Source organism: Delphinapterus leucas, chromosome 1, assembly GCF_059928025.1.
Source record: "Delphinapterus leucas isolate spDelLeu-1000000601 "Yukka" chromosome 1, BTC_Dleu_Yukka2, whole genome shotgun sequence".
Taxonomy (NCBI): Eukaryota; Metazoa; Chordata; class Mammalia; order Artiodactyla; family Monodontidae; genus Delphinapterus; species Delphinapterus leucas.
This window is the reverse complement of record NC_143129.1, coordinates 75,356,558-75,384,426: the sequence shown is the minus strand read 5'-3', so window position 1 is coordinate 75,384,426 and position 27,869 is coordinate 75,356,558. Positions and strand designations below refer to the sequence as shown.

The following is a 27,869-nucleotide window of genomic DNA, read 5'->3' as shown; positions in this document are numbered from 1 at the left end:
AAACTAACATTTTAATGATCTTGAGCCTCCATATTAAAAACATAGTATTATTTTCCATTGGTTTAAGTCTCCTTCTGTTTTTTACTTTTTACATTTCAAAGTGATCAACCATGATAACCCTAGTTACGATGTCACCATACAAAGATGTACATAGTTATGTTCATAACCATGACTCATTTATTTTGCAAATGGAAGTTTGTACCTCAACATCCCTCACCTATTTCTTTCCTCCTCCCATCCCTTTCCCCTCTGGCAACCACCTGTTTGTTCTTTAGGACTCTGTTTCTGTTTTGTTATGTCTGTTCACTTGTTTTGCTTTCTAGATTCCACATATAAGTGAAATCATACAGTATGTGTTTAACTTCTTTCACTTAGCATAATACCCTCTAGGTCCATCAATGTTGTCACAAATGGCAAGATTTCATTCTTTTTTATGGCTGAATAATATTCCATTGTAAATATTTACCACATCTTCTTTAACCATTCATCTATTGATGGACACTTAGGTTGCTTCCATATCTTGGCTATTGTAAATAATGCTGTAATGAACACTGGGGGGCATGTAACTTTTCTAATTAGTGTTTTTGTTTTCTTCTGATAAATACTCAGGAGTGGAATTTCTGGGTCAAATGGTAATTCTATTTTTAATTTTTTCAGGAATCTCCATACTGTTTTCCATAGTGGCTCTACCTATTTACATTTCCATTAATAGTGTATGAGGGTTCCCTTTCCTCCACATTCTCACCACCACTTGTTATTTGTTATCTTTTTGATAATAGCCATTCTGACAGGCGTGAGGTAATGTCTCATTGTGGTTTTGATTTGCATTTGCCTGAGGATTAGTGATGCTGAGCATCTTTTCATGTGCCTGTTGGCCATTTGTATGTCTTCTTTGGAAAAAATGTCTATTCAGGCCTTCTGTCCATTTTCAATTGGGTTTTTTTTTTTTTTTTTTGATGTTGAATTGTATGAGCTTTTTTAAAAATCCTTTATTGGATCTATCATTTGCGAATATTTTCTCTTATTCACTAGGTAGCTTTTTCATTTTTCTGATAGTTTCCTTCACTGTGAAAAAGCTTTTAAGCTTGATGTGGTCCCATTTACTTATTTTTGCTTTTGTTGCCCTTGCCTGAGGAGACATATCCAAAAAAAATATCACTAACATAAATGTCAAAGAGTTTACTACCTATGTTTTCCTCTAAAAGTTTTATGGTTTCAGGTCTTACATTTAAGTCTTTAATCCATTTTGAATTTATTTTTGTGCATGGTATGAGAGAGTAGTCTAGTTTGATTCATTTGCATGTAGCTGTCCTGTTTTCACAAAACCATTTATTGAAGAGGTTGCCCTCTCCCCATTATATATTGCTTTGTTTGTCATAGATTAATTGCCCATATAAGAGTGGGTTGATTTCTGGGCTTTCTATTCTGTTCCACTGATCTATGTGTCTGTCTTGGTGTCGGCACCATACTGTTTTGATTATTGTAGTTTTGTAATATAATTCAAAATCAGGGAGTATGATACCTCAGCTTTACTCTTCTTTCTCAAGATTGTCTTGGCTATTTGGGGTCTTTTTTGTTTCCATATTTTACACATTTTTCTATAATTTTTTTCTAGAAGTTTTACAGTTTTATTTTTTACATTTAAGTCAATGATCCATTGTGAGGTTTTTGGTAATAAGCTGTGAGATTTAGATCAAGATTAAATTTTTGCCTACAGATATCCAATTGCTTCAGTTCATTTTTTTTTTTTAAACATCTTTATTGGGGTATAATTGCTTTACAATGGTGTGTTAGTTTCTGCTTTATAACAAAGTGAATCAGTTATACATATACATATGTTCCCACATGTCTTCCCTCTTGCATCTCCCTCCCTCCCACTCTCCCTATCCCACCCCTCCAGGCTGTCACAAAGCACCGAGCTAATATCCCTGTGCCTTGCGGCTGCTTCCCCCTAGCTATCTACCTTACTACGTTTGTTAGTGTGTATATGTCCATGACTCTCTCTCGCCCTGTCAAAGCTCACCCTTCCCCCTCCCCATATCCTTAAGTCCGTTCTCCAGTAGGTCTGCGTCTTTATTCCTATCTTACCCCTAGGTTCTTCATGACATTTTTTTTCCCTTAAATTCCATATATATGTGTTAGCATACAGTATTTGTCTTTTTCTTTCTGACTTACTTCACTCTGTGTGACAGACTCTAGGTCTATCCATCTCATTACAAATAGCTCAATTTCATTTCTTTTTAAGGCTGAGTAATATTCCATTGTAAATATGTGCCACATCTTCTTTATCCATTCATCCGATGATGGGCGCTTAGGTTGTTTCCATCTCCGGGCTATTGTAAATAGAGCTGCAATGAACATTTTGGTACATGACTCTTTTTGAATTTTGGTTTTCTCAGGGTATATGCCCAGTAGTGGGATTGCTGGGTCATATGGTAATTCTATTTGTAGTTTTTTAAGGAACCTCCATACTGTTCTCCATAGTAGCTGAACCAATTCACATTCCCACCAGCAGTGCAAGAGTGTTCCCTTTTCTCCACACCCTCTCCAGCATTTATTGTTTCTAGATTTTTTGATGATGGCCATTCTGACTGGTGTGAGATGATATCTCATTGTAGTTTTGATTTGCATTTCTCTAATGATTAATGATGTTGAGCATTCTTTCATGTGTTTTTTTTTTTTAAGGGCTACCATCTTCCATTTTGCACATTTGTCAAAAATCAGTTGAGCGTATTTCTGTGCATCAAATTCTGAGTTTTCCACCCTGTTCTAGTGATCTATGTGTCTACTGCTCCACCAATACCACAGTATCTTGATTAATGTAGCTGTATAGTAAATCTTAATTTTGGGTAGAGTGATTCCTCTCACATTATTCTTTTTTATCAGGATTATTTTAGTTTAGGTCTTTAGTCTAAGGCCTGTGCATCTCCATATCAATTTTAGAATAAGTTTGTCTATGTCTACAAAAATGCTTGCCAGGATTTTTATAGGAATTGCATTAAATCTATAGATCAATTTAAGGAAAATTGACAACTTTATAGTGTTGAGTCTTCCAGTTCATGACCAAAGTATGTCTCTCCATTTAAGTCTTCTTTGATTTCTTTCACCGTCATTTAGTAATTTTTCAGCATACAAATCTTATACATGTTTTGTTAAGCATATACTTAAATGTTTCATTTTCTTTGGAGAAACTGTAAATCAGTGGTCCCCAAACTTTTTGGCACCAGGAACTGGTTTCGTGGAAGACAATCTTTCCACAGACCGGTGTTGGGGGGGATGGTTTGGGGATGATTCAAGCACATTACCTTTATTGTGTATTTTATTTCTATTATTATTACATTGTAATATATAATGAAATAATTATACAACTCACCATAATGCAGAATCAGTGGGAGCCCTGAGCTTGTTTTCACTTGCCACTCACTGATCAGTCTTTGATATGAGCCTGCAAGCAGTTGATTCATTATGGTCTCCACGCAGTCAAACCTCTCTGCTGATGATAATCTGTATTTTCAGCTGCTCCCCAGCACTAGCATCACTGCCTCAGCTCCACCTCAGATCATCAGGCATTAGATTCTCATAAGGAGAACTCAACTTAGATCCCTTGCATGCACGGTTCATAGTAGGGTTCGTGCTCCTATGAGATTCTAATGCCACCACTGATCTGACAGGAGGTGGAGCTCAGGCAGTAATGTGAGCCATGGGGAGTGGCTGTAAATACAGATGAAGCTTTGCTCCCTCTCCTGCTGCTCACCTCCTGCTGAGCAGCCTGGTTCCTAAAAGGCCATGGAGCAGTAGTGGTCCATGGCCCAGGGGTTGGGGACCCCTGCTGTAAATGATATTGTGCTTTTAATCTTGGTTCCCTCATTTTCACTGTTAGTATATAGAAATGTGATTAATTTTCATATGTTGATACTGTATGCTGTAACCTTATCTAACTCACTACTTCTAGGAAAAACACTTATATAGGAAGTGTTTTTGTTTTATTTTGCTTTTACAAATGCCTTGGGTCTTTCTACATAGATAATTATGTCACCCACATAAATAGAGGCAGGTTTACGTCTTCCTTTCTGATCTATATGCCTTTTATTTCCTCTTTGTGTCTTATTGCAGTAGGCCGAACTTCCATTACCATGTTAAATAAGAGTGGTGAGAGCAGATATCCTTGCCTTGTCCCTGATTTTAGGAAGGAAGCATCCAGTCTTATGATCCTATTGATCCTTATGATCCTATTGATTTTTTTTATATGCTCTTTATCAAATTGAGATAATTCCCTTCGATTCTTAACTTACTAAGAGTTTTTGTCATATATGGGTGCTGGATTTTGTCAAATGTTTCTCTCTGTCAAGTTGATATAATTATATGATCTTTCACAGGAGTGGCACATTTATTTAAAAAAAAAGAGGAACAGGAAACATCTAAGTGATTACATAACAACAGGAGCTTCTTAGTTGAAAGATCTTTGTTAGAAGAGGGAGCATCAAGAACTCAGCAGCTAGTATCAACCTATTCTTCCACTGTCAGCTCTTTGCCAAATTACTGAAAGGGGAGAGAAAATTAGCCTTTGAGGCCATGTTGAGTAGTATTTCCTGACAAGTTTTGTCAGTTCTACCTACAAAACAAATTTATCCATTTCCTTCCATCTCCACTGAAACTGCTCCTATACAGAAACAATCTTCTTTCAGTATCTACTCTCCTTGTTTATTCTTATTCTTTTCCAATCAATTCTCTACATAACAGCCAAAGTTATCTTTTAAAGATGAAAATCAGATCATGCTCTTCTCCTAATTAAAAATACCCAATGGATTCCCATTGTATCTGGAATATAATTTACTCTCCTCATGATGACCTATAGGCCCTACCTGTCCTTGTCACTCCATGCCATTAAGAATGACCTCATCTCTTATGTCTAACCTCTTACCTACTAGTCCGGTAACTATCAACATAGGTTTATTCCCACTTAGGAACTTTATACTTCCTTCAGTCTAGAGTGCTCTTTTTCTCCAGATTCCCATTCATTCATTTATGCATGTTCATTCTCTATCATTCAAGCCTCAACTAAAATGAGAAGTAATCTTTAGGGATTCCTTCCTTGATCACTTCATCTACTGTAATGCCCAACAATGTGGGCACTCTATTAGGTGTTTTATGGTTTTTTTTGTTTTGTTTTGTTTTTTTAAGCACTTATCAGTACCTAAAACAAAACAGGAAGGTTGAAAATAAGGGATGGAAAACTGTATTCCAGGCAAAATACCAAACAGAGGAGAGCAAAAATCACTAACAAAAACAAACAAGCAGTCAACGAAGCAAAGTTCCTGCTGTCACAGAACTTATTTTCCAAGAGGAACATAGATGATTTTAAAAGAATATAAGTTATATGTACTGTTATTTTGGGAAATGATAGTGTTTGGAGAAAAAGCAAAAGGAAAAAAGGACAAAAGAATAGTCATCCCTGGCAGCAGGAAACAGTAGCCCATTTAGATCAGGCGGTCGGGAAAGGTGATGTTTGAGCAGAAGAATGAATGAAGGAGTGAGTGAGCCACATAGAATAAAGAGTGCTCCAAGCTAAGATAAGATCTAGGGAGAGGTTAACCTTGGCATGTGTGAGGAACAAAAAATAGGCCAGTGTGGCTGGAGGGTAATGACCAAGGCAATTAAGGGGAAGATTGAAACTGTGGTCTTATAAGCTATGGTAAGGACTTTGAATTTTATTCTAAGAGGGTTAAAAATTCATTGTAGAGCCATCTGAGCAAAGGGGCTACCTGATTTGATTTAGACATTAAAATCTTTACTCTGACTGCTACTGTAATCAACCCCCAGACCCAAAGGAGAAGCAAGGAGAGGCCAGTCAGGACCTTGCTGCTGTGGTCCAAGTTAGAGGTGATGGCAGCTTGGAACAAAGTGTCCTTTTGAGTGAAGAGTTTATCGGTTCAGTTGGGGACATGTTCTATTTGAGATGCTGAGGAGATATTCAAGAAGAGAAAATGAGATGACTGTTGAACATACAACTTTGGAGTTTGAAAAGAAGTATGGAGTGGAGATTTAAGTTTGGAAATTGTTTAAAGCCAGAAGAGGAAGTGATCGCTAGGTTGCAACTGTAAATACAGAAGTGGTTTGTGGCTGAAACTTGAGGTAGTCCAACATCATGAGATTGAGGAGAAAAGAAAAATGACACTGGAAGGGGAAAATATGAAAACTAAAAAGTGTGTGTCCTGGAAACCACATGAAAAGAGATTTCCAAGGAAGAGAATTTAGTCATTTGGGTCCAATGCTGCCAATATGCCAAGTACATTGTGTTAGAATTGATTGTTAGATTTGGCAATATGAGGTGTTCGGTCTCATCGAAAAAAATCTGTACGAGGGATGGTGATAAAAGCCTGTTTAGTGTGAATTCAAGAGAACAAAGGAGAGAAACTGAAGACAATGCAATTCCTTCAAAGAGTTTTGATGTAAAAGGGAGCAAATAAATGAACCCATAGCTGGAGAAGGATACGGGATCACAGGAAGGTTGTTTTTATTGGCCTTTATGTTTGTTCTTTTAGGATGAGGAAAATTACAAGCAAATAAGTTTGTAAATGAAAGTGATCTAATGCAAATTTGATGTTTCAAAAGATATAGAGGAAAACTGCTAAAGCAAAGTCCTGAGTAAGGGAAAGGCAATTGGGGTGCAGTGCACAAGTTCATAGATGGTCTTGTTCGATGTATATGGAGTGCTCCCCACAGTGAGAGTATACAAGGATTGGTACTGAGCACAGATGCACATGGTTGGGTTGATGTGTTGGTGGGACTACATGGAAGATCTCTCCTAACTGCTTTAATTGTTCTTAATGAAACAGAAAATAAAGTCATGTGCTTAAAAAAGGATAAGGAAGAATCTCTGGAAGTTAGAGAACAGAAAAGAATGTGTGAAAAGTGCAAAGAGGGTGAGAGAAAAAATGGTAGGCAGGAATACAGAGGGGTTCCCCAGTAACATCAAGACCCCACTTAGTGTTAAATGTCATGAATTCTAAGACAAGTTATCATAAGAATATATTTTCCACCAGTGAAGTTCAGCTGCATGGGTGCTCTGCACAAGAGGAAAATTTGATTTAACCAAGATTGGTATTATGCCAGGTAAGACAGGGGCATGTGAATTAAAGGTGAATGCAATGAAATGAGAGTCTGTGGAATTTTAACAGGGTAGGGAGGACAAAAGGGGGCAGTAACATGGAACTTTGAAAATGACAGAAATAAACATAGATATAAAATGTAGGGCTTTATAAATTGAGGAATTATTTAGATTAAGATACCAGTGAGAATGAACTGGAAAGATAAGTGATGGAAATAATAGTTCTTTAGAAAATATAATGGAAGAAGATATCTCATTCCTAAATGAAACAAAACAGATCAAATACATGGAAATAGAAAATACTCATTTTCTTTTTTTTTTGTTTTTTGTTTTTGTGGTACGCGGGCCTCTCACTGTTGTGGCCTCTCCCGTCGTGGAGCACAGGCTCTGGACGCACAGGCCCAGTGGCCACGGCTCACAGGCCCAGCTGCTCTGCGGCACGTGGGATCCTCCCGGACCGGGGCACAAACCCGTGTCCCCTGCATCGGCAGGCGGACTCCCACCCACTGCACCACCAGGGAAGCCCGAAAATACTCATTTTCTACATGAAGAATATTTTAAAACCCTACTGAAACACATAAAAGAAGACAAACATTACCATTTAAATCTTGCTTTGGGTACAAAGCCTCAGTATTATAGACTAAAGATGTTTATTCTTAAATTTCTGTGAATACAATGAAAAATCAATAAAAATACCATTAATTGTTAAATGTGAGAATAACTGGGGAAATTCCAAACAAGAATAATTGGGGGGAGGCAGATTTAGCATACGGTAGCATAATGTAGTAAAAATATGAGATGTTTGTATTATTTGATATATGGTGTTGAGACAATGGCCTAGTTATAGGTAATAATAAAAGGTGCATCTGATTTCATTTTAAGAAGTACATCTTTGTTTCTTACAACCAATTTGATCCCAGATGAATCAAATACTGAAACATAAAAAGTATAGAAGACATGGGTACTTAAAAAAAATAATGTTGGAGTTAGGAAGGCCTTGATAAACACATAAATAAAATGCTAATAAAATTTCAAACTCACAAACTCAGTAATAATGATAAACAGAAGAAAAATACTGCAACATGTATAATAAAAAGCATATTTCCTTATTAGACAACTCTTACAAGAAAATGATGACAGAACATGAAAAATGAGCAAGGTATGTAAATGGACATTCACAGCAAATGAAGTACAAATGATTAATAAGTATATGAAAAGTGTGTAAATTAATACATCTTATTTTGGTTTCAGTTTGGTAATAGTTATTAAGTTTTTGAATGCACATATCACTAAGAAATCTTACTTTCAGGCATGTATCCTACAGATGTGCTCCCAGAAGTGTACAATTATATGTGAACTTTATATATAAAGTGATTTTCTTTATAATACCCGTTAAAAATGCCCAAAACTGCAAATAGTCTATATATCCATGGATATTTAGAATAGGGTAAATAAATTATGTTATACTCTTACCTTACTATATGCAATTGTTCAAATGAATGATAAAAACCTTCATGTATTGTTTTGTAAAGGCATCTCAAATGTATTGTTATGTGAAAAAGCAAGTCATATAACAGCACACAGAATACAGTCCATTTGGATTACAAAAAAGGACACACACGCACACACACACACACATAGGTATACGCAGAGAACATTCCTAAATTCTATTTAGTAGGTTTGGTTTTATTTTATTTTTTTATTTTCTATATTACACTAAAGCCTGTTTGACTGTTTTGCATACAATTCCATCTGCTTTATTTGTTCAAGAGAGGATGTCACTCAGCTGTTTAATAGCTTTGTCCAAAAGGAAGAGTGCACCTCTCTTACATGGTCAGAGAAACAAAGCAGCTAGAGATGTATATGTATGTCGTTGTGTATTTGTGTACTTGTGTGTGTGTGTCTGTGTTTAAAATTGGAGAACCACCTCAACCAAAATCAGTGTTTCCAAAAAGTGATAGAATGTAATGAAAAGTTCATCCCCTTTGCAATATTTTCAATATTAATTTCAACACCTAATTACAATTTTCAGAGCTTTTCTAAAGTGAATTACTCTTTTTTTTTGAATTTTATTTATTTTTTTATACAGCAGGTTCTTATTAGTCATCCATTTTATACACATCAGTGTATACAAGTCAATCCCAATCTCCCAATTCATCCCACCACCACCCCAGCCCCTGCCACTTTCCCCCCTTGGTGTCCATACATTTGTTCTCTACATCTGTGTCTCAGTTTCTCCCCTGCAAAGCAGTTCATCTGTACCATTTTTCTAGGTTCCACATATATGTGTTAATATATGATATTTGTTTTACTCTTTCTGACTTACTTCACTCTGTATGACAGTCTCTAGATGCATCTACATCTCAAACAAATGAACCAATTTCATTCCTTTTTATGGCTGAGTAATATTCCATTGAATATATGTACCACATCTTCTTTTTTATTTTTTATTACTATTTTTTTTACATCTTTATTGGAGTATAATTGCTTTACAATGGTGTGTTAGTTTCTGCTTTATAACAAAGTGAATCAGCTATAGGTATACATATATCCCCATATCCCCTCCCTTGTGCATCTCTCTCCCACCCTCCCTATCCCACCCCTCTAGGTGGTCACAAAGCACCGAGCTGATCTCCCTGTGCTATGCGGTTGCTTCCCACTAGCTATCTATTTTACGTTTGGTAGTGTATATATGTCCATGCCACTCTCTCACTTTGTCACAGCTTACCCTTCCCCCTCCCCATATCCTCAAGTCCATTCTGTAGTAGGTTTGTGCCTTTATTCCCGCCTTATCCCTAGGTTCTTCATGACATTTTTTTTCCTCAGATTCCATATATATGTGTTAGCATATGGTATTTGTCTTTCTCTTTCTGACTTACTTCACTCTGTATGACAGACTCTAGGTCCATCTACCTCACTACAAATAACTCAATTTCGTTTCTTTTTGTGGCTGAGTAATATTCCATTGTATATATGTACCACATCTTCTTTATCCATTCGTCGGTTGATGGGCATTTAGGTTAGTTCTGTGACCTGCCCATTGTAAATAGTGCTGCAATGAATATTGGGGTGCATGTGTCTTTTTGAATTATGGTTTTCTCTGGGTATATGTCCCGTAGTAGGATTGCTGGGTCATATGGTAATTCTATTTTTAGTTTTTTAAGGAACCTCTATATTGTTCTCCGTAGTGGCTGTATCAATTTACATTCCCACCAACAGAGCAAGAGGGTTCCCTTTTCTCCACACCCTCTCCAGCATTTGTTGTTTGTAGATTTTCTGATGATGCCCATTCTAACTGGTGTGAGGTGATACCTCACTGTAGTTTTGATTTGCATTTCTCTAATAATTAGTGATGTTGAGCAGCTTTTCATGTGCTTCTTGGCCATCTGTATGTCTTCTTTGGAGAAATGTCTATTTAGGTCTTCTGCCCATTTTTGGATTGGGTTGTTTGTTTTTTTTAATACTGAGTTGCATGAGCTGTTTATATATTTTGGAAATTAATCCTTTGTCTGTTCATTCATTTGCAAATATTTTCTCCCATTCTGAGGGTTGTCTTTTTGTCTTGTTTATGGTTTCCTTTGCTGTGCAAAAGTTTTTAAGTTTCATTAGGTCCCATTTGTTTATTTTTGTTTTTATTTCCATTACTCTAGGAGGTGGATCAAAAAAGATCTTGCTGTGATTTATGTCAAAGAGTGTTCTTCCTATGTTTTCCTCTAAGAGTTTTATAGTGTCCAGTCTTACATTTAGGTCTCTAATCAATTTTGAGTTTATTTTTGTGTACGGTGTTAGGGAGTGTTCTAATTTCATTCTTTCACATGTAGCTGTCCAGTTTCCCCAGCACCACTTATTGAAGAGACTGTCTTTACTCCATTGTATATCCTTTCCTCCTTTGTCAGAGATTAGTTGACCATAGGTGCGTGGATTTATCTTTGGGCTTTCTATCTTGTTCCATTGGTCTATATTTCTGTTTTTGTGTCAGTACCATATTGTCTTGATTCCTGTAGCTTTGTAGTATAGTCTGAAGTCAGGAAGTCTGACTCCTCTAGCTCTGTTTTTTTTCCTCAAGACTGCTTTGGTTATTTGGGGTCTTTTGTGTCTTCATACAAATTTTAAGATTTTTTGTTCTAGCTCCGTAAATGGCCATTGGTAATCTGATATGGATTGCATTGAATCTGTAGATTGCTTTGGGTAGTATAGTCATTTTCACAATATCGATTCTTCCAATCCAAGAACATGGTATATCTCTCCATTTGTTGGTATCATCTTTAATTTCTTTCATCAGTGTCTTATAGTTTTCTGTATACAGGTCTTTTGTCTTCCTAAGTAGGTTTATTCCTAGGTTTGTTATTCTTTTTGTTGCAATGGTAAATGGGAGTGTTTCCTTAATTTCTCTTTCAGATTTTTCACCATTAGTGTATAGGAATGCAAGAGATTTCTGTGCATTAATTTTGTATCCTGCAGCTTTACCAAATTCATTGATTAGCTCTAGTAGTTTTCTGGTGGCATCTGTAGGATTCTCTATGTATAGTATCATGTCATCAGCAAACAGTGACAGCTTTACTTCTTTTCCTTCTCTGACTGTTGTGGCTAGGACTTCCAAAACTATGTTGAGTAATAGTGGTAGAGTGTGCAACCTTGTGTTGTTCCTGATCTTAGAGGAAATGCTTTCAGTTTTTCACCATTGAGAATGATGTTTGCTGTGGGTTTGTCTTATATGGCCTTTATTATGTTGAGGTAGGTTCTCTCTATGCCTACTTTCTGGAGAGTTTTTATCATAAATGGGTGTTGAATTTTGTCATAAGCTTTTTCTGCATCTACTGAGATGATCATATGGTTTTTATCCTTCAATTTGTTAATATGGTGTATCACATTGATTGGTTTGCATGTATTGAAGAATCCTTGCATCCCTGGGATAAATCCCACTTGATCATGGTGTATGATCCTTTTAATGTGTTGTTGGATTTGTTTGCTATTATTTGGTTGAGGATTTTTGCATCCATATTCATCAGTGATATTGGTCTATAATTTTCTTTTTTTGTAGTATCTTTGTCTGGTTTTGGCATCAGGGTGATGGTGGCCTCATAGAATGAGTTTGGGAGTGTTCCTTCCTCTGCAATTTTTTGGAAAAGTTCGAGAAGGATGGGTATTAGCTCTTCTCTAAATGTTTGATAGAATTCACCTGTGAAGCCATCTGGTCCTGTACTTTTGTTTGTTGGAAGATTTTTAATCACAGTTTCAGTTTCATTACTTGTGATTGGTCTGTTCATATTTTCTATTTCTTCCTGATTCCGTCTTGGAAGTTTATACCTTTCTAAGAATTTGTCCATTTCTTCCAGGTTGTCCATTTTATTGGCATAGAGTTGCTTGTAGTAGTCAGGTTTGGTTTTAGATATGGCAAGGATTAGTAATTTATAAAAAAAAATTCTGTGTATTTTAGACTTGAACAAATATGCAAATATACTGAGAATAATAGGTTTCTTATCATTGGGAAAAGAAGTGAGAAAGGGGGAACACTAGAACACAGTCTGAGATATTAGTTTAGAATTGGAGGTATCATTATAAAATCATGGTTGTTAAGATATAAATATTAATACACCCCCCCCATTTTCTAGCTTTAGAGTCTAAAATTAAATATACAGCAGTGGCAATAAGTACACCTAGCACCCAGATCTTGGTTTCTAAATACAATTCTCCACTAAAAGATACCATAGCTTCTCAGAGAAATGGCTGATTCTGGGAACAGTGCAGGGAAAGTACAAGATGAGCCTGGAACGTCTCTATCTTGAGGTTAAAGAAGTGCTCAAAGAAGAGACTGGTGGTTGCCAGTGAATGGGGTCAAAATGGGTGAATGGGGTCAAAAGGTATAAACTTCCAGTTATAAAATAAGTCAGCCATGGGGATGTAATGTACAGCATGGTGACTATAATTAATAATACTGTACTGCATATTTGAAAGTTATGAGGAGATTAAATCTTAAAAGTTCTCATCACAAGAAAAAAAGAATTTATAACTAGGTATGGTGATGGATTTTAACTAGACTTATCATGGTGAACATTTCGTAACATATACAAATATCAAATTATTATACTGTACACCTGAAACTAATATAGTTATATATCGATTATACCTCAATTAAAAATAAAACTGCCCAAAGAATAATGGAGACATGTCAAAAGAACAAAGGAGCCAGACTAATGCAGTTCCCACTTGCCAATTCTGTGATGATTTGAACATCAACATAAATAATGTTAACAGTAACTAACATTATCTCATAGTACCTATATTATCTAAGTCTGCTAGTATCTAAATAGTACCTCTTTCTTACAGAATATCAGTCTATAGGAGAAATGATGGTGTTAGGAAATCATCAATGGATCCTAAAACTAGAGCATGAAAGTTTGATGAGGAACAGGATATTAATCTAAATATATCACTCTACAAATTATGTATATAAAAAGGGAAAATAATAAGTTTACAGTGGAGAAACCTAGTGGACACCACCTTAAACAAGGTAACATCACTAATATTAGGACAAATTGACATCACGTGGTTCCTGGTATGATGCACTGAGAATGATACATCACTTTCATGATATTCTTACTAAAAATTCAAAATTTCAATCTAGTCATGAAGGATATTAAATCAAAGTAAGTACAAAGAAGGGAAAGAAGTGAAACAGAATCAAAGTTAAGTGCAAGGGGAAAATGATGAACTCTTCAGATAAATTCAAACTGAGAGACGTTCCATAAAATATCTGGCCTGTACTTTTCAGAAGTATCAAGGTAGAGAATGACAAAGAAAAGTAAGGTACTGTTTCAGATAAAAAGGCGCTAGAGAAACAGGAAAACAAATATGTAAAGGGTAATCTTGGATTGGATACTAAACTACAAAAAAAATTTAGCTATAAAGGACATTATGAGATAATAGGGTAATTTAAATATGATTTGTGGATTAGGTAATAGTATTGTTGTATTTGATATTAATATATATGTGTATGTGGCTCTCTCTGTATATATATATATACATATACACTGATTTTTAATAATTATACTGTGATTATGTAAGAGAATGAGCTTCTTCCTAGGGAATACACACTAAAATATTTAGGAGTAAAGTGACACAATGGCTTCAACTTACTCTCAAGTGATTCGGAAAAAAGTTAGATAGATAGATAGATATAGATAGATTATAGATGAAAGAAGAGAATGATAAAGTAAGTGGGACAAAATGTGAATAATTGGGGTACCTGGACAAAGACATTTAGGAGTTTTTGTAGTACTCCTGCAACTTTTCTATAAGTCTGAAATTGTATATTTAAAAAGTTTCAAAAAAGTGAAAAAAATATTATAATTTCTTTATAGATATTTGTGCAGGAAAGGGTTAAGTCAGAAGTCCTGGGCTGCTCAAACCCTGCACATTCCCAAGAAAGGCTTCTGTTTAGGACTGGACCTCGGCCAGCTCATGGGAGACGAGCTCTGAGCTCTTGAATTAATTCTGCTTGATAAGTGTTTTGATATGTCAGAGGCCTTGAACCACAGATATTTGTTTGATCAGATCATTTATGCTAAAAGTGTTATTTATGGTGAACACCTGTTTTTGTTCTGAAGGGCTGGAGTCTGAGTACCTGAGGTCAGTAATGCAGGTTATTACATGCCTAACGTGACTGACTCCCAATAAAAAGCCTGACAGCAAGGCTCAGGTGAGCTTCCCTGGTCAACAACACTTTGCACCTATGGTCACTTTGCATTGTTGCTGAGAAAATTACTCATGTCCATGTGACTCCCCTGGGGTGTTTATGCTTGGTTTCTCCTAGACTTTGCCCCCATGGACCTTTTTTCCCTTTGTTAATTTTAATTTGTACCCTTTTGCTGTAATAAACTATAACCATGACTGTAACAGTTTTTCTGTACCCTGTGAATCCTTCTAGGAGGATCACCTAGCTGGATAGTGATCTTGAGGACTGATAACAAAAATTAAAGCATTTAAATAAATAGAGAGAGAGCCTATATCAGTTCATCCCTAATGATTTTTTAGTTTAATGCAATTCCAAAAACCTGATCTAAAATTTGTATGGAAAGGTAAAGATCCAGCTACATAAAAATAAAAGAAGATAAGAGGGGTTGATCTCCCTGATAACTAAGATTTATTATAAAGTTATAGTTGTTAAGACAGTGTAATCTGGGTACATGGAATAAAACTGACCAATGGAGCAGAATGGAGTGGCTAAACTGACCAATGCTTATAAAGATTTATAATGTATGACAGAGATAAAATTGTAGACCAGTGGGGAAAGGAAGGACTCTTCAAACAGCTGATAGGACTGGATATCCAGTTGAAAAAAGAAAAATGAATTTGGACATCTATCTTACCTCATACACAAAAATCAAATCCAGATGATTTAAATATGAAAAGTATATTAATAGGCTTAGAAGAAAATAAAAGTGACTATTCTGACACTGAGGTAGAAATTTCTTTTTCCAAGGAAGATGCAAAATTGCTAACAAAAAAGACCAGAATGATAAATTTGACTCCATTAAAATAATTTTTGTTCAATAAAAAGCACCATAAAGAAGTGAAAAGACAAGCCACAAAGTGGTAGGAAATATTTGCATAACATATTAAGGACAAGAGTTTGGTGTCCAGAGTACATATAAACCTGCTACAGTTGAATAAAAAAAACACAAACAACCCAAAGGAAACGTGGATAAAGACATGAAAAGTATTTTGCAGAAGACAAAGCAGTCATAGCCAATAAACTTTGAAAAGATGTTCAACCTCTTGTTATTCAGGAAAATGTAAATTAAAACCACAATCATGTCACACCTACTAGCTTGACAGAAATTAGCAAGTCTAATAACAAGGAGGAAAGGATGTAGATCAACTGGAACTTCTCTTATTCTTCACCTGTCACAGTGTAAATTGGTACAACCACTACAAAATTTGATTTAGTATTATCTTGTAAAGTTGAAACTTTTTATCTTCCACGAGCTAGTAATTTATTGAAAGGATATAAACCTTAGAGGAATTTGTGCACATTTAATCAAGAAAGTATGCAGTAAAATATTTGAAACATTACAATTTATAATAACAAAAATCTGGAAACAACCCCCTTATCCCACACCAGGACAATGGACAAAAAACATTGCGGTATATTCACATGATGGAATAGTGTAAGGCAGTTCAATTAATAAACTATAGCTCCATTCTGGATCTTGAAAAGGAACACTGAATTTTTTAAAAAACAAGTCTCAAAAAACTGTATACAGTATATCATTTTTATAAAGCTCAAGAACAGAACTAAAAAATGTAGTGTTTAAACACACATACAGGACTTCCCTGGTGGCACAGTGGTTGAGAGTCCGCCTGCAGATGCAGGGAACACGGGTTCGTGCCCTGGTCCAGGAAGATCCCACATGCCGCGGAGCGGCTGGGCCCGTGAGCCATGGCCCCTAAGCCTGCACGTCCGGAGCCTGTGCTCCACAACGGGAGAGGCCACAACAGTGAGAGGCCCGCGTACCACAAAAATAAATAAATAAATAAACACACATACACATATAATAAAGGTATAAAATAAGTAAGATGAAAATAAACATAAAAATCAGGATAGTAGTAACTGTTGGGGGTAAGGGTGAGAATAGGGGGGTGCAGTGCAAAGGGATAAGGAAGTGGGAAAAATGAGAATTAGCTAAGTGATTCTTGAGTCGAGTAGCTCTTGAGTCGAGTGATGGGATTCCAAATGTTTATTTTATTGTTATGCATCTCAACATATTTTAAACATAGTGTTTTGTAAGTATATGTTATATTAAATATGATATTTTTTAAATAAAGAAAGATCATAACATACACCAAACATAACATATACAAAAGCCCATAGGGAAATCGCAACCAGTAGCTTCAAAATCTTCTTGTCAGCCAAGGCAGAGTTTTGTTAATTTTGAAAATGTTTAGAACTTTGGTTTGCCTTTCCAGTTATCATGTAATGCACTAAATATATACCTATTTTACTTTATAACTCATTAATGTCATCTCAAATGTCTAACGTTAGATTAGCAGAAGATCTAGATTCTTCTTTTTTTTTGGTGGTGGTGGGGGGGGAGGAGTTGTTCACATTTCCCCTTCATTTTTCCAAGAGTCCCTGGAACTTAAGCATTTCAAAAAGAGTGGTCAGGAAGGAACAAAATTGGGTCATCTGTAGGACATGGATGGACCTAGAGACTGTCATAAAGAGTGAAGTAAGTCAGAAAGAGAAAAACAAATATTGTATATTAACGCATATATGTGGAAGCTAGAAAAATGGTACAGATGAACTGGTTTGCAAGGCAGAAATAGAGATACAGATGTAGAGAACAAACATGTGGACACCAAGGGGGCAAAGAGGGGGAGTAGGATGAATTGGGAGATTGGGATTGACATATATACACTAATATGTATAAAATAGATAACTAATGAGAACCTGCTGTACACAAGGAACTCCACTTTGGGGTACAGTAGAAACTAACAACATTGTAAAACAACCATACCCCAATTAAAAAAAAAACACCTGATCAGTGAGTGGCAAATGAAAACAAGCTCAGAGCTCCCACTGATTATGCATTATGGTGAGTTGTATAACTATTTCATTATATATTACAATGTAATAATAATAGAAATAAAGTGCACAATAAATGTAAAAAAAATACTTAATATTCCTCAGAACCAAAAAAAAAAAAAAAAAGTTGTCAGGTTTACAGAAACACCTAAGTAGGGAAAGCCTGGAGTTTGCTTAGTCTAATTTTTATTTTGTTTCCTGTTTCCCTTTGAGGACAACGAGCCTAACCTGTTCAAGAGAAGATCCTGGACATTTGCTAATTCACTATAGCAAATAGACTGTATTTTCAAAAACTGAACGCAGTTATCTCCCATTCTGTATGCTCTCCTATTAGTGTGCTGCACCCCCATTACAAAGCAAAGTCTGTACGCCTCCCCTTGAGACTGGGCATGTCTCTGTGACTGACTGGACAATTATGGTAGTGTGAAAGTCATGCTGTGACATCCTGACTTTTGAGACCAGGACATAAAGGATCATACAGCTTCTGTCGGGCTCTTTGTCTTGGGGTGCTTGCTCCTGGAATCCACAGCACAGGCTGTGAGGAAGCCCAGGCTACTTGGAGAGGCTAGGTGTAGGTATTTCAGTCAACAGCCAGCATTGACTGACGACGTGAGTAAGCAAACTCCCGCTAACTCCTGACCACAGCTACATGGGAGACCCGATGTGAGAAGAGCCTCACTGAGACCAGTCTCCCAGAGATGGATGATGAAGGACTGCTGTTGCTTTATGACACTAAGTTCAAGTAGTTTGTTATGCCGCTAACTGGAACATCCAAGTTTCAGTACAAGCAAGCACGGATGTGGACCACTACAGTCATGCATGTGGACAAGCCTACCCACACAATGCTAGGCTGAGGTTAAGGCACCCAGGGACACAGTGCCCAGGAATACAGCACTTCCCTTAGCTCAGCCCTTCAGTTGTTCTCACAGCCATACCCAGAGAGACCTGCTAGCCAGGAGTCAGGTTGTTTGGCCATCAACCTCCTAACAGAACCCTAACCACTGTCCTTCCTCTCCTGATTATTCATAAACCTAGGATTCTGCTAGATTTCCTTTTCAGCTCTTAAAACAAAAAGATACCTCCTCAGGAAAAATAAGGTCACTAGTGTATCCTCTAACAGCATGGTCTCCTAATTTTTCACAGAGAGCTCAGATTGTAACAGTACAAAGTTCTTCCTACCCTGATTGTGTGTTGCTAGAGCTGTCTTGATTGTCTTCTATGAAAGAGGCTTTCTACCTTCTTCCTGCTGGGGGCAGGGAGCCTCTTCATGCCTCAATGCTGATTTGTGTTTGCAATGATATCTAGAGTGACAAATTGGCTCTTCTCTCACTAGAGCAGAGAAAAAAAAAGTTTAATCACAGGGGTGGTCCCAAAATGGAAGACTATCCAATCATACTTTGACCACAAAACACTGAAGGCTATAATGGCTATGAAGATACTATTCAGCTGCAAACAGCCAGGAAAAGAAGTTGAGACGTTAACTTCATTAATGATAAATTAATGAAAAGTTTTGAGTTTTCTAAGAAACCCTGATTTGGCTAGCATTTCCTCTTATGTCTCTGAAACTGATATGGATAAGAGCAAATATTATAAACTTCTTCATGTTTGCTATAAACCTTTATTTCTATAGTTTTCTAAATTTAAAAGCTACCACAAATTCAGTAGAGAAGGAGAAGCAGGAATACAAAAAAAACCCCCAAAAAACAACAAAAACAACCCCCCCCCGCCACTTAACCAAAAAACAAACCAAAACCAAGTACAAGGGGCATTTTTTAAGTTTATCAAGGTATGAATGCAGGCACTTCATTTTTTTGCCATGTGTGGAAAAATTAACTTGGAGAATTGTCAGGATCTGGCCATGAGATAGATAAGGTACATGTTGTTAAATTAACTAAACAAGGAGGCCATCAAACTGAGGGGCCTCCAATGCCATGGCAGCCTATGTAAATAAACTAAAATCTAAGGCTGGAAATGCCTCCAGGTTACAAAATCAAAGCCTCAGGACAACCAATCATAAAAAGCCAACCAGGCTTTAAGTTACAGCCAGTCATTACTCTCCTTACTTTGCTTCTCCTTTTTCTTTATAGAAGTCTCTCTCTGAGTTCCTGGCCCTGGGGCACCCCTAACAACTTCTGGTTTGGCACTGCCCAATTTGCATTGATTTTTGTTAAAAAAAAAAAAAAGCTTAAATTTTTTAATATGCCTCAGTTTGTCTTTTACCAATATAAAAGAGGAAAATAGTGAGAATAAGATGCTCCTAGGGGGAGAAAAAATGCCTGGACTTGGGGCTGGGAAACCAGTGTGGAGGTAACCCCAGACTGGGCTTGTGAAGCCCTGTGCATTTAACTATTTTCTTGGACAGGCCTGGGGTATGAAATCCTGGCTCAGGTTTCTTTAGACACAGACAGTGATCTCCTGGCCTTCTGGAGAGGTCTCTACTGTCTATTGAGCTTTTGGTCTACCATATCTGAATCCCACAATAAGGCAGAAACAATAACCAGATTGACTGTTTTAGTTCCAGAAAAGAAGAAGAAGAAAAAAAAAAGATATTGAGCAGGGTTCTTGACTACAGGGAGAGCTGCATAGTTTCCTGGAATCCAAGACAGAGGCTCTTAGCTAGAGCCCACTTGGGCTTTGTAACCATGGTTTTCCAAGGCCCAACTATATAAAAATAGAATATTTATTTAAAAAACAAAACCTGACAAATAAGCCACTGCTGTTTCTACTTGCAGTGCAAAGTGCCATGAGAGTCCCAAAGCACAAACCCATATAATCTGGTAAATGTGCCCTCTATATAACAAGGTCCCTGGGCACTGGCTGTCTGCTTACTTCTAGCCCCAGGGTGACTCTCGAGGGTGCTCAGGGAATGTCACCCAGAAACCTTGAGAGATGATCCCCAGAGAGCCTTTCTTGGGTGTCAAAATCTCTTCCCCCAGCTGGAGAGAATATCTAGTATCTGAGGAGCCCCCTGTAACTTTCTTTTTACCTTCAGCCCTAGACTGGCCCTAAAGCAGGCAGAAGGATCACGTTCAGGTGCCTTTGTTTCATGACCTTGATTTGTGAATACTTGTGACCAATGGGCCACATTTCTGATCTCTACCTCCATTTTCCTGTTGAGCCACAGATTTGCAGGAAGAAAAGTAAGTGAGATTTGGGAAAAGACTTCAATTATTTACAGAGGTAGCCACATACAGAATAAAATACACGTATGGGTTTTATTGTTGTTAAAGGGTCAAATTATATTAATCTGGAAAGGGTCCAGGTGTATATGAATTTTTGTTCTTCTTTAGCCTTAATTTACCACTTTCAAAGATCCTCTGCTAATCCTAAGGAATGATGACTTCCAGAATTAGACTATCTTGACTAATATGGTAATAAAGAATGTGGCTCTGCTACTTAGCAGCTATGTTTCCTTGTCTTCACACAAATCATAATCCACAGAGACACTGTTTATAAAGCCTCATAGTATACATTTACAGTTACTTATCATGGTACACACATCAAGCCAAACAATTTTCCCTGTTAAGAAATGGTCCCTGACGTCTAACATAAAATTTTTCTTTCAACCTTATACCATTTCTTTTCATATCATGCTCGGAGGGGTTGAAGTGTAACTGTGCAGCAATCTCTTATAAATACCATTTTGTAGATTTCCTTTATTTAAAATGTTATATTTCTGAAAAATAGATTAATCTTAAAAGCACTAAAGAAGTTTGCCTTTGAAATTTACCCAATAGTGAGTCATTTTTCAATGTGGCTAATTTGCTTTACTTCCAGCAAAATGCACTTTTTAGGCAACTCCATGTATTCTATTATTAAATTTATTTTTATAGCTAACCTGTTACATAATTATATGTTGTTTAGTAATAGGGTAAAAGCTACTAGAAAAGTTACACTACCAGTATATTTTCCAATTAGATGTTCATAGTGTTAGCTTTCTTCTAGAGTTATAATTCCAATGTTAAAATTCAGCCCAGTTCTTTAATTGTTTGTTGCTGTCACAGGCATAGACAGAGGGAAAGGAGACAGAGGCTAAAAAACATTGAAAACTCCTCTTCTTTGAAGAAGAGCTCGCTGTGGTGCCCCAGCACTCTGCTTTCTAACAGGCAATTTGTTTGATGGACCAGTTACCTGCAACGATTCCATCAGCAGACATTGTGCCCTACATTGCAGTTGTCATAGGGTTATAAAGAGTTGAAATACTTGGTCCTTACTCTCAAAGACTATATAATACAGCCATGATGGGACAGTTCTATGATGCAGTTTTGTGTAATGGGAGGAACAATGGACACAGGATCAGAAGACATGAGTTCAAGTCTTGATTTTCATCCTTTGACACCTGTGTGTCCACGGGCAGTTACCTAAACGGAGCTGATCCTCGGTCTCTGCTTCTGAAGAGAAACAATAATCCTCCCCCTTCCTGTTCCATTGGATGGTGATGAAGTTAAACAATGTATGTGAACATATTTTGTAATCACAAATGCACTGTGGTGCTTTCAACACAAGAGAGCTAGTATACAGTTGTATGCTACCTGCATGCAAGGACACGTGTTTGGGGCCGGGGGGAGGGAGGGAGCAGGGTGAGAGAGAGAGAATAGAAAAGGATTTTACAGAGGTTATGGGCTTTGTGTAGCTTTGAAAAATGAGTAGTGTCTAGGGAAGAGGACCGTAGCACAGAAGTTGAGAGGAGTAGTACCATCAGGGCTGAAAGACTGAAATGGGAACACAGTGTGTAAACCATAGTGACAAGAGCTCTACCTCAAACCCTAGAAGCTTGGGCATTAGTAGGTAGCCACAGAGCCTGGAGCTCTGCACGACATTACACTACTGAACTTGAATGGATTCAATAATTGTTTGAATTCTAATATAAGTTGATACTTAACAGTTTAAAAATGTTTCTACCAACAAATCTGTGATGTTATCACAATTGCATCCATATAAACGTGAGGAAACTGGTCTTAGAGATGTAAATTCCTTGCCCAAGGTAACTTAACCCATGATAGAACTAAAATATGAGTTTATACCGCCTGACTCTAAAAACCATGTATTTTTTCCTTAGTGAGCAAAGAACATTACTCCACTGTTTATTCCCAAAAGAAATGAGCATGGGTATGAATATAAATAAGCAGAGACCTGAAGTAGATGAACCAAAAGAATCTGCCCAGCCTGCTATTGACAGAAATCAACCATCTAGGTTCCTTATATAATTTTTTACTTTCTTAAATGCCATATATGATTTAATGAAGAAAGAGAATCACACTTTGGTGAGTGAGTTTACTTTCCAGGGTTTCTTCAGCTTCCATGAGCACCAGCTCACTCTCTTTATTATGTTCCTTGCACTGTACATGTTAACTTTGGCAGGCAGCATCATCATTATGACCATCATTAGCCTTGATCATCACATCCACACCCCCCATGTACTTCTTCCTCAGCATGCTGTCAGCTTCAGAGACCATGTACACACTCATCATTATACCCAAGATGCTCTGTAACCTCACAGGCCTGAGTCAGCCCATTTCTTTGGCAGGTTGTGCCACTCAGATGTTCTTCATCACTTTGGCCATCAACAACTGCTTCCTGCTCACAGCAATGGGGCACGACTGCTATGTGGCCATTTGCAACCCCTTGAGGTACTCTGTCATTGTGAACAAGAGGGCATGCATCCAGCTGGTGTGGGAGGCCTGCAGCATTGGGCTGGTTGTAGCCATGACACAGGTTACATCTGTATTCAGGTTATCTTTCTGTGCTACAAAGTTGGCCCACTTCATCTGTGACATCTGACCTGTGATGAAGCTCTCCTGCTCTGACATGACTGTCAACGAGATCCTGACTTTATCATCAGTATCCTGGTGATCCTGGTTCCCATGGGATTGGTTTTCATTTCCTACATCCTCATCATCTCCACCACCCTTAAAATTGCCTCTACTAAGGGCCAGAAGAAGGCCTTTGCCACATGTGCTTCCCACCTCACTGTGGTCACGGTCCACTATGGCTGTGCCTCCATTGTCTACCCCAAGCCCAGGTCAGAGAACACCAAGGATCAGGGTCAGCTGATCTCAGTGACCTCCACCATCATCACCCCTCTACTGAACCCTGTGGTGTACACCCCGAGGAACAAAGAGGTCAAGGATGCTCTGCTCCGGGCCACTGGCAGGAAGCTTTCCTGAGAAGAGGGGCCTGTTTCACAGAAGGTCTTAGAAGATTCTACAGAGAAGAAAAAGTAAAGCAGTGCCCACAGCACCTACAGTGAAAATTCTGCAGCCTACTAAGCAGTGGTTGGGTAGAAGAGAAAAAAGGACTACAAACCCAGCCCCTGGAGATAGGGAGAAGGTTCTCCAAAGCACAAGCAAGCCTGCATCTGACAAGAGAGCATAGGTGGTATGGAGCAATAAATATAGGAGAAAGAACTTGATTTGAGGAAGTAGATGGGTTGTCTGCACAGCTGGGACAGAATAAGATCAAGATAGTAGAACGAATTAATGAGGGGAGGCTACTCCAAGGCAGGACTAAACTTTTAAATATATTCTATAACACTCTTTTTGGACATGGGATTCACTTTTATCCATTTAAAGTTACAAAGGCTTAACACCCAATTGAAGTCATTCTTTTATGGACAATTCAAGTTCCTTGCATCTTAGACATCATAAATAAATAGCTATCGGGGCTTCCCTGGTGGCGCAGTGGTTAAGAATCCACCTGCCAATGCAGGGGACATGAGTTCGAGTCCTGGTCTGGGAAGATCCCAAATGCTGCGGAGCAACTAAGCCCATGTGCCACAACTACTGAAGCCCACGCACCTAGAGCCCGTGCTCCGCAGCAAGAGAAGCCACCGCGATGAGAAGCCTGCGCACCCCAACAAAGAGTAGCCCCTGCTCGCCGCGACCAGAGAAAAGCCTGCGTGCAGCAACGAAGACCCAGTGCAGCCAAAAATAAAGTAAATAAATAAATGTATTAAAAATAAATAAATAAATGGCTATCAGAGATAATAAGCATCTACACAATTCATCAGTCCTTGAAGTTTGGATCTTTTCCACATAAGTCTGCATTCTCCCATATGGCCAACCTGGAACTTAAGTTTTCAGGACCATGTAATAGAAACATTTTTGGAAAGTGATTAAAATTCCTTGGCAATTTAATTAAAGAAAGAGGTAGCACCAAGTAATCATATTGGCATTTATATTATGAGAATGTACAAAGGTTATTGGTGATAATATATGTGAATGGTTCACCCAGTTAAAAAAAAAATTAGTATTTCCTTTGGAGATGCTTGGAGAATGAAAAGAAGTGTCTAGTGGATGGGAATATAAGGGAGAATCTATAACAAGGATTAGCCAGGTGAGAGGATTGGGAAGATTTGGATGGGTAAGGAAATAGCCATATGGTGACTTAGTGACTCAACAAAAGAAAAAGACTCAAACCATCAACACTATCATTTCAAACCCCCTAGGACCTGAATTAATATGCCATCTTTCACTAGTCACCTCCACTTCCAGCACCCCTCCCCCAGCCTGTTATCCAGTCCCACACAGAACACCTGGTGACTTGTGGCTTCCCATTCCCCATTTCATATTCTCATGCTTTTCTACAGCTTATTGCTACTTAATGGAAATCCCTTACTGCCACCCTCACTGCCCACTCAACCAGGGTGTTCTCCTTTTAAAACACCAAACTAAAGCATCTCTCTTTTATGAACTTTCTAATGAAGAAGAAATCACTCCCTCACTCTCCTACCTCTAAACTCATACATGCATTATATTACTATAGTGAGCATTTCCCATGATGTCTTTATGGCTCAAAGTCTGAAATGGGCAGTGAGTGATGTTGTAACCAGATGAAGACTTCACTAAGTGGACAGTTTAATGTCTTACTTGTACCAGGTGACCTGTTTTTCACAGGCTGTGTTCTCCTTCCTGTTAATTTCAAAAGTTAGGGTTATGTTCAAATATTGTAATTTCATAAATAGCCCATTATGGTTCAGTCTTTCATAAATTTGAGTATTTTTTAAAATTTGTGGTGGAATCCAACAGAACCCCAAAATAAAGGTACCCCAGGTTTGCCAATGGTCACTTTTACTCAGTAAATAAAAAGACTTTTTAAATTTTAGACTGTAGCCTCAAAAATGCTGCCCTGTTCATTCAACTTTATTAATAATAATCTATATTGGCAAAGTTAGCTACTGAAAATGTTAGGTAGCAGTTTTTGGAAGCCAGCAGAGTAAAGTGGACATAACATAAGCACTGTAAGAAAAAGACTGCATTTTGAGTCCTGGCTCTGCTTCTTATTCACCACATATACTTGAATGATTAGTTAACTTCTCTAAGCCGCTGTTTCCTCATTTACAAAACGTCAGTTTCTCACGACAAACACGAGACAAGAGGTGTGAAAATCCTTTGTAAATGACAAAACAGGGGCAAATATTCTTTATTTTTATTAGAGTAAGAAAAGCGCTATAATCTCTGTAAACTTCTAATTATATCAACGAAACCCAGAGGGTTCAACCTCATCCATCTAAGGAGGGTACTGCCACAGAGATTTCTGATTCTCCATTTTTGTCTGCCTGCTATCACTTTTATTTCTATTCCTGGTGCAAGGTCGAGTCTCTTTCTTTAGACACCCTGGAGAATGATGAGGGGAATTCCGCTTCTGGATGATTAATCCTCCAGACACATCCCAGTCATTTAGCCTGATACAGAGCTTCAGTGATCTCATGAGCACAGAAAGTGATTGTTTTACTTAGTTTCCCCAGACATATTGGTTCCACCCTTCATTTCTCAACTGGTCTCTTTTGTTGGGAAGAACACAAAATCATAAGAAGACTTGAATTTAAGACACACCTTTATTCCTTCCCAACTGTGTATTCCTAAGGAAGTAATGAAATCTTTCCTTATCTACGATATGGGGTTACCAATGCTGGCTCTGCCTTTCCCATTAGGCTATTGTAAGAATCAAATATAGTAGAATTAACAGAGCATAAATTGTTGTGATAACCACAGGAGGTGTTAAGAAATATAATGTATCATTATCCCTACTATTATTAGCTAACATGATCCCTGTATTCTTACCTCTCCAATTTTTCCTGGCTATTTTATATTATTTCACTAATTTTTGACTCCTTCCTCCCTCCCACTTGTACTTAAGTTCTAATTGCTGTTGTATCCATCCTTAAATCTGGTCATGTATTTGTAGTTGCTTATAAAAAACGACGACAAAAAAAAAACAACACTTCCAAACTTTGCATTACTATCTTTTGTTAGCAACTTCAGCAGTTAATACTTGTCCTGCTCTACATCAAACACTTTCCCTCCTTCTAGTTTAGTAGATTTCAAACTCTTTACCATGCTCCATGGCCCTCAATAAGCAATGCATACTGTAACATAACCCAGTATGCATGCATACATTTTCTGTATGTCTGTGTATATATACACATACACATACATACACAAACAAGAAAAACATTGACAAAACAGTACTTACCCTTACTATATGCAATGCATTTAGATGTTTTTCATTCTAGTCAATTCTGTTCTATTTCATTTTATTTAAGTAATATTAGTGAAGAGAGGTGCATCTAAGACATATTTTGACTAACTACTCAATAACTGAGAGTTAAAATATTCAACGGAAGTCAATGCCTCAGCCCAAGATCATCAGATTGTCTCTGGGATACTGAAATAAAATTAAAATCTTATTTTAGAATTTAATAACATTGGAAGTTTATTAGTAAACATTTGGTAATCATATTTAAACATCTGACATTTCAGAGGAAGGACATTTAGTGTTCACTGTAGCTGCTAGATTGTTCTAGCAGTCACTAAAACACACATTTGGTATACCAGATAGATGCTCATTTTTCAAGTGAGGAACTGAGATTGGTAGAAAATCAAAATATCTTGAAGGTAATATCTCATTTTTCTCTAACACTTTCTTTTCTTCATATTCTTTATTAGATACGGGTTAAAAGTAATTTATACTGGATACTGTCATACATGATTTGGGTGGCAAAACTGAAATTGTGCTGTAACTCATATATAAAATATGATAAGATTCGTGGCTTAAATGGAATTAAGAAGCTAAAAACACAGTGCTGAAAAGTTGTTTTATTTAATATTATAAATACAAAACACCAGACGATTTTACAAAGATTAGAATTCTGATATCTAATTTCCATTATTC

General features: G+C 37.3%; 1 pseudogene; it reads left to right on the top strand.

The window, feature by feature from the left end:
- The first annotated feature begins 22,759 nt into the window (after positions 1-22,759).
- LOC111167136 (olfactory receptor 10J1-like) lies at positions 22,760-24,813 on the top strand (annotated as a pseudogene).
- The last annotated feature ends 3,056 nt before the right edge of the window (positions 24,814-27,869 follow it).